This window comes from Bos mutus, chromosome 29 (genome assembly GCF_027580195.1).
Source record: "Bos mutus isolate GX-2022 chromosome 29, NWIPB_WYAK_1.1, whole genome shotgun sequence".
Classification (NCBI taxonomy): Eukaryota; Metazoa; Chordata; class Mammalia; order Artiodactyla; family Bovidae; genus Bos; species Bos mutus.
The window spans coordinates 541064-548894 of NC_091645.1; the positions used below are offsets into that span (position 1 = coordinate 541064).

At 38.5% G+C, this 7831-nt stretch overlaps 1 pseudogene; it reads left to right on the plus strand.

The window, feature by feature from the left end:
- Positions 1-5383, plus strand: part of LOC102278599 (cardiolipin synthase (CMP-forming) pseudogene) — a 40997-nt pseudogene extending 35614 nt beyond the window's left edge.
- The last annotated feature ends 2448 nt before the right edge of the window (positions 5384-7831 follow it).

Genomic DNA, 7831 nt, shown 5'->3' on the forward strand with positions numbered 1-7831 from the left:
TAACCTGTGAGTATGCTTCTAAAATGTTTCAGGTCAATTAAATAATACTTATTCAGAGCAGTCTGCATTTTACTTAATGGAGAAAGAACTTTTAAGATTTATATTTTTTTTAATTTTTTTTTAACTTTACAATATTGTATTGGTTTTGCCATATATCAACATGAATCCGCCACAGGTATACAAGTGTTCCCCATCCTGAACTCTCCTGCCTCCTCCCTCCCTGTGCCATCCCTCTGGGTCGTCCCAGTGCACCAGCCCCAAGTATCCTGTATCATGCATCAAACCTGGACTGGCGACTTGTTTCATATATGATATTATACATGTTTCAATGCCACTCTCCAAAATCATCCCACCCTCTCCCTCTCCCACAGAGTCCAAAAAACTGTTCTATACATAGTGTCTCTTTTGCTGTCTCGTATACAGGGTTATTGTTAACCATCTTTCTAAATTCCATATATATGCGTTAGTATACTGTATTGGTGTTTTTCTTTCTGGCTTACTTCACTCTGTATAATCGGCTCCAGTTTCATCCACCTCATTAGAACTGATTCAAATGTGTTCTTTTTAATGGCTGAGTAATACTCCATTATGTATATGTACCATAGCTTTCTTATCCATTCATCTGCTGATGGACATCTAGGTTGCTTACATGTCCTGGCTATTATAAACAGTGCTGCAATGAACAATGGGGTACACGTGTCTCTTTCAATTCTGGTTTCCTCAGTGTGTATGCCCAGTAGTGGGATTGCTGGGTCATAAGGCAGTTCTATTTCCAGTTTTTTAAGGAATCTCCACACTGTTCTCCATAGTGGCTGTACTAGATTGCATTCCCACCAACAGTGTTAGAGGGTTCCCTTTTCTCCACACCCTCTCCAGCATTTATTTCTTGTAGACTTTTGGATTGCAGTCATTCTGACTGGCGTGAAATGGTACCTCATAGTGGTTTTGATTTGCATTTCTCTGATAATGAGTGATGTTGAGCATCTTTTCATGTGTTTGTTAGCCATCTGTATGTCTTCTTTGGAGAAATGTCTATTTAGTTCTTTGGCCCATTTTTTGATTGGGTCACTTATTTTTCTGGAATTGAGCTGATTATAATATAGCAAATAGAATTAGACCACTATTACCAGTATTATTTAATGAAGTATTTATAAAATGATCAATAAATTAGATAAGAAATAAAAAGTGTAACCTATGAATGAAGTAATTACTTTCTAAAGCAAATGATGAATGTGGCTCATCAAATTAAGTTTAAGATATAAAGAATAATAAAAGAATACTACAGTTATTTACCAAGAATTGGACAGCTTAGGAGAAATGGACAAATTTCTGGAAACAAGCAATCAGACTGAATCATGCAGAAATAGACATTCTGAACAGAGCAATCACTTTGCTGTACACCAGAAGCTATGACAAAATATTAAATCAATTATACTTCAATTTAAAAAAGAAAGAAGGAAAAAAGTGGGTACAGAGGAAATATATCTCAACACAATAGCAACCATTTATGACAAACTCACAACTAACAATTTTTTATTCTATAGTGAAAACTTGAAATCCTTTACTCAAATCAGGAGGAAGAAAGGATGCCCATGCTCACCATTTCTACTTAACATAGTATTGGATATCCTAGCCACAGCAATCAGACAAGAAAGAGAAATAAAAGACATCCAAATTGGAAGGGAAAACACTAAAATTGTAATTATTTGGAGATGACATGATTCTATACATATAAATCCATATCAGCAACCTCAGATATGCAGATGATACCACTTTAATGGCAGAAAGTGAAGAGGAACTAAAGAGCCTTTTGATGAGGGTGAAAGAGGAGAGTGAAAAAGCTGGCTTAAAATTCAACATTCAAAAAACTATGATCATGGCATTCAGGCTCATCACTTCATTCAGGTTCATCACATATAGAAGGGGAATAAGTGGAAGCAGTGACAGATTTTATTTTCCTGAGCTCCAGAATCACTGCAGATGGTGACTACAGCCATGAAATTAAAAGATGCTTGCCCCTTAGAAGGAAAGCTATGACATATAGGCAGCATATTAAAAAGCAGAGACATCGCTTGATGACAAATTTCCATAGAGTCAAAGCTATAGTTTTTTCAGTAGTCATATACGGATGTGAGTTGGACCATAAAGAAGACTGAGCACCAAAGAATTGATGCTTTCAAACCGTGGAGCTGGAAAAAACTTTTGAGAGTCCCTTGGACTGCAAGGAGATCAAAACCAGTCAATCCTAAAAGAAATCAACCCTGAATATTCATTGGAAGTAGTGATGCTAAAGCTGAAGCTTCATTACTTTGGCTACCTGATGTGAAGAACTGACTCATTGGAAAAGACCTTGATGCTGGGAAAGGTTGAAGGCAAAAGGAGAAGGGAGCAGCAGAGGATGAGATGGTTAGATAGCATCACTGACTAATGGACACGAATTTGAGCAAACTCTGGGAGATAGTGAAGGACAGAGAAGCCTGGTGTGCTGCAGTCCATGGGGCACAAAGAGTCAGGCACAACTTAGTGACTGAACAAAAACAAAATATCTCCACTCAAAAGCCATTAAAACTAATAGATGAATTCTGCAAGCAAGATTAATATTTGTTGCCTTTTCTGTACACTTCTGGTGAAGGTCAAAACCTATACTCTGAAAACTATAAAAACTTTGATGAAGAAATTTGAAAATGATGCAGAAAACTGAGAAGATATACTATATTCTTGGATTGGAATAATAAATATTGTTAAAATGGCCATATTACCCAGAAAAATCTACAGATTTAATGTAACTGCTATCAAAATGCTCATGATATTTTCACAGAACTGGAAAAATTAATCCTTAAATTTATATGCAACCACAAAAGACCCAGAATAGGCAAAGTAAAGCTGGAGATATTATCCTCCTTGAATTCAGACTACACCACAAAGTAACAGTAATCAAAACAGCATGGTACTGGTACAAAAACAGACACATAGATCAATAGAACAGAATAGAGAGCCCAGAAATAAACCCACACATTGATGGTTAATTAATCTCCAGCTTAGGAGGCAAGCTTGGGCTTCCCTGGTGGCTCAGAGGTTAAAGACTGCCTGCAATGAAGGAGACCTGGGTTCGATCCCTGGGTCGGGAAGATCCCTTGGAGAAGGAAATGGCAACCCATTCCAGTATTCTTGCCTGGAGAATCCCATGGACGGAGGAGACTGGTGGACTACAGTCCATGGGGTCCCCAAGAGTCGGACAGGACTGAGTGACTTCACTTTATTTCTTTCTTTCTTTCTTCTTAGGAGGCAGGAATATACAATGGAGAAAAGACAATCTCTTCAATAAGTGGTTCTGGGAAAACTAGGTAGCTCCATGTAAAAGAATGAGATCAGAACACTCTCTAATAGCACACACAAAAATAAACTCAAAATGGATTAAAGACCTAAATGTAAGACCTGAAACCATAAATTCCTAGAAGAGAACCTAGGCTAAACATTCTTTGACATAAATCATAGGGGATCTTTTCTTAACTCTGTATTCTAAGGAAAAAGAAATGAAAGCAAAAATAAATGGGACATAATTAAACTGAAAAATTTTTGTACAGCAAAGGAAACCGTTGACAAAATGGAATAGAACCAACTGAATAAAGCAATACACACACACATAGATGAATACACAAGAAGAAAGATACATAGAGGCAAGAGAAAGGCTCAGAGTAGTTAGAATACTGAGACTCTGGAGCTTCCAAGGAAGATGATAGAACTCAGTAACTTAAGGGCTTAGGTTTTGCCACCTTGTAAGATCTGGAGATAAGTTTTTAGTTTTGCAAAGACTAGGAAATTGGACCTAAGACCCAAACACACAGCCAGGATCATCTATAAGCAGGATGTTCAGTAAAAATGGTGACCTAGAAAAGAAAAATCCATCCACCAGTACTGAATAACAAGGAACATCACTACTTTTTCCCTAGGCTCTAAATGAGGAAAAATATTAAAATAAAATACTTTCAGTTGAGATGGAAAACCTGGAGATTTATTTCATGGGGCTTTGGTTTTGCTTTTCTCTTGGCTATTTCATTTTTAGTTATTCTCACGGTCCCAGAACATCTAGACCAAGAAATTCTTATAACAGTTTATGCAACCAGTGATACAATTTTCACCAAGCCAGTGATACCCCAGAATTAAATGGAACATCTCTCTAGGAGGAGACTTTCACAATCCAGGCCATAAGCTAGTCTCATCAATCAAATGATGACCTCACAATCAAAATTTTTAAAAAACACATAAGGAAAAACTATGCATGAATTAACAGACACAGTGAATACCAGGATTAGAACCCTAAAGACTTGAGATAGTATAACGTAACTCTAAAAGTTATGGCATACGCATATTTAAATTAATCAGTGAAGGAATAAACTCTAAGAAAAGAGTGTCACTATGAAAAACAATGAGGGACTTCCCTGGTGGACCAGTGGCTAAAGCTCCCAGATCCCAATGCAGGGAGCCCAGGTTCGATCCCTAGCTAGGGAGTTAGATACCATGTGCCACAGTTAAGAGTTTGCTGCAGTTAGAGACCCCATGTGCCGTAGCTAAGACCCAGTGCAACCAAATAAATAAATTAATAATTTTAATGAAAAAATAAAGGAAAATAATGAGTAGTTAAAAATAGAATTTCTAGAAATAAAACTATAGCTCTCATAATTACAAGTAACAAATGAGTAAAATAAGTTATTAGATACATGAAGAGACAATAAAGCACCCAAATGACAAACTTTTAAAAATTAACTGGAGGGCCTTCTTGGGGGGAAAAAGGTGGTCTTCACTGCCAAGGGTCCAGGCAATGACAGGGCTAGGAAAGCACAACCAGGCCTATGTGAAAATCCATGGACAATTCCAGATGTTTTGTGAATGAGAATTGGCTTGCCTCCAGTTTGGGGCTATTTGATTACCAGAGAAGATTTTCATATTGCATTACGAGTTTTTGCTTTAGCTGGTCTACTCGATTTGTTGAATGAATTTTTTGTTCAAAATTTGGACCATCAGAAATCAACTCTTGGATGTGTTCTTGGTTAACCTGCTGATACAATACCTATCAGTACCTTCTATATTAGTTTGACCTATGCAGATATTATTCTGGTCTTACTTATTTACATGATAATTTTAAAGATGTAATGTTGATTGCTATGATTTTGATGTCAAATATTGAACTCTTCCAACATTGAGAATGCTTGCTAGCTATTCCAATCCTTGCTGTGACACTACTAAATTAAAACCAGTTCTCATCAGCAAGGTAGACACAGAAGCCCACCTCACCTTGGTGGCAGCTTCTTTGGCAGCTGAGTTTTCAGTTATAGTTGATCCTTTAACATATGGGCATGAGAATCATGGAAATGAGCGCTGCTGATGATGTGCTAACAGACTGACAGTTCCTCAAAAAGTTAAGCATAGAACTACCCTATGATCTGGCAATTCCATGTCTAGGTATATACCCAAAAGAATTTAAAAAGTGAAAGAAAGTGAAGTCGCTCAGTCATGTCCCCATGGACTGTAGCCTACCAGGCTCCTCTGTCCATGGGATTTTTCAGGCAAGTATACTGGAGTGGGTTGCCATTTCCTTCTCCAGGGGAATCTTTCTGACCCAGGGATCAAACCCTGGTCTTCCACATTGTAGGCAGATGTTTTACCCTCTGAGCCACCAGGAAAAGCGGGGACTCAAATACTTACATACCAGTGTTTATAGCAGAATTATTTGCAATAGCCAAAAGATGGAACAACAGATGAATGGATAAACAAAACATGGTATTCACATGCAATGGAATATTATTTAAATTTAAAAAGGAACGAAAACCTTGTATATGCTACAACATGGGTGAACCTGAAAGATATTACACTAAGTGAAATAAACCACATACATAAAAACAAATATTGTATGACTCATCTTACATAAAGTACCTAGAATAGGCAAACTCATATAGACAGGAAGTAATAGTGCTGTAGATGTACTGTAGTAACATCTAGTAAATGTTACTAGAGAATGTAGGGAGTGGGGAGTGAGGGTTTGTTTTATAAGAGGTACAATTTCTATTTGGGATGATAGAAGAGTTCTGGAAATGGACAGTGGTGGTGGTGGCATATTGTGAATGTACTTAACACCACTGAATTGTACACGTGAAAATGGCTAAATGAGTAAAATTTTATGTATTTTATAACAATAAAATGTATTATTTTATAACAAGAAAATTTAAATACAGGACCACCAAATTACATTTGAAATTCACATAAGCTATGAAAAATTTTTAGCATTAAGTCCCTTGCAATATTTGGGATAAACTTATACTAAAAAAAAATTAATGTGTGGTTTTCCTAACATTCAAATGTAATGGGGCATCCTGTATTTTATGTGGCAGCCCTCACAAGAGATGCTCAGAATCTAAACTCAGGTAGGGACAAAGTAATGAAGAGGGTTTGGGAGATATTTTAGGATTTAAACTGATGGACTTGGTGACCAAATGGAATGAGCTTGTGCTCAAAAGAGAGAAAGTATGAATTGCGTTGAGGCTTCTGTTTTACAACACAGAAGGGCCATTCATGGAGGTAAAGAACCATTACAGCCATTCAGTTCATTCATTTGTTCAACTAATCTGTATACTTTGCCAACATTATTGTAGAGAGTGCTGTCCAGATCTCAGTGAGGAAACAGCCCAAAGGGGCCTGTGGACAAGTAAGGAGCAAGTGACAATTGGTTATGAAGCATTCTGTGATAGGGGAAGTGGGGGAGAAGGGGGCGTCTGTAGCAGAGGTCATGGAATCTGGAATGGGGGAACAGCAGCAGGAGGGCCTGGACGAGACCTGAGAACGGTCCTGGCCTCCTGAACTGTCACGTGGAGTGGCCTTGCAGACCATGAAGAATCTTACTTCTTTCTTGCCTTCCAAAGATCAGTGTCCTTCTAAGGAGAAACCTAGCAGGTCCCAAGCCCAGTAGAACCTGTTGTCAGCAGGTTCAGATAATATCGTTCAAACTGGAATGATTACTGTCTGCCCTGCTGCCTTCCTGGAACAATGATTTGAAAGATGAAATATAGAATATATTGTTCAGATCCTTGCCAACCATGGGTTTCCAAATGCCAAACATGCAACAGCCAGTGGGGCCTGGGAAATGCGCATCTTCTAAATGGGGTGGGTACCTTGGCTTTGCTTCCTGCAGGAACTGCCTAAACTGGCCTCCTGCTGCCTCATAACACCCTGCACACCCACAAATTATTACTTCATTAGACACATTGTAGCACCACTAAAATTACATCTGCAAAAAAAAAAAAAAAGCTTCATTAAAGGACTAGGGCTGGCTCAGGAGGAATGAGTCATAAAGATTAAAGAAAAGCCATTCCACAATCTTGGCATTTCTTGAGAAATTCCCTGAGGCTGTTCAGCAGAAAATTTAATCGCCCTGCTAGCTAGCTGGATTTTTTGTAACTTTCAGAGCCTAGAGATCCAATCTTACTCATCTCCCTGTGGGTCTTTCCACTGAGCAGGCAGGGTGAATTTTTTTGTCAAGTTCAGCGGAAATTTAGAGATGACTGGGTAGTGAGATAGCCAAGATACTGGGGTGGGGCAAGGTGACCTGAATATAAGCTGCACCTTGATCTGCATCCAGGGGAGTGCAATCTTACCTTGTGGCATGGGCAGGGGAGGTAGGGAGGCAGGGAGGCAGGGAGGCAGACCCTGAGAACATCAAGATAAATGAGCAAAGGGGGCTACAGATGGGATTTTAGGACAGTGTAACTATTTAGGACAGTGTAACCATACAGTATCGGAGAAGGCAATGGCACCCCACTCCAGTACTTTTGCCTGGAAA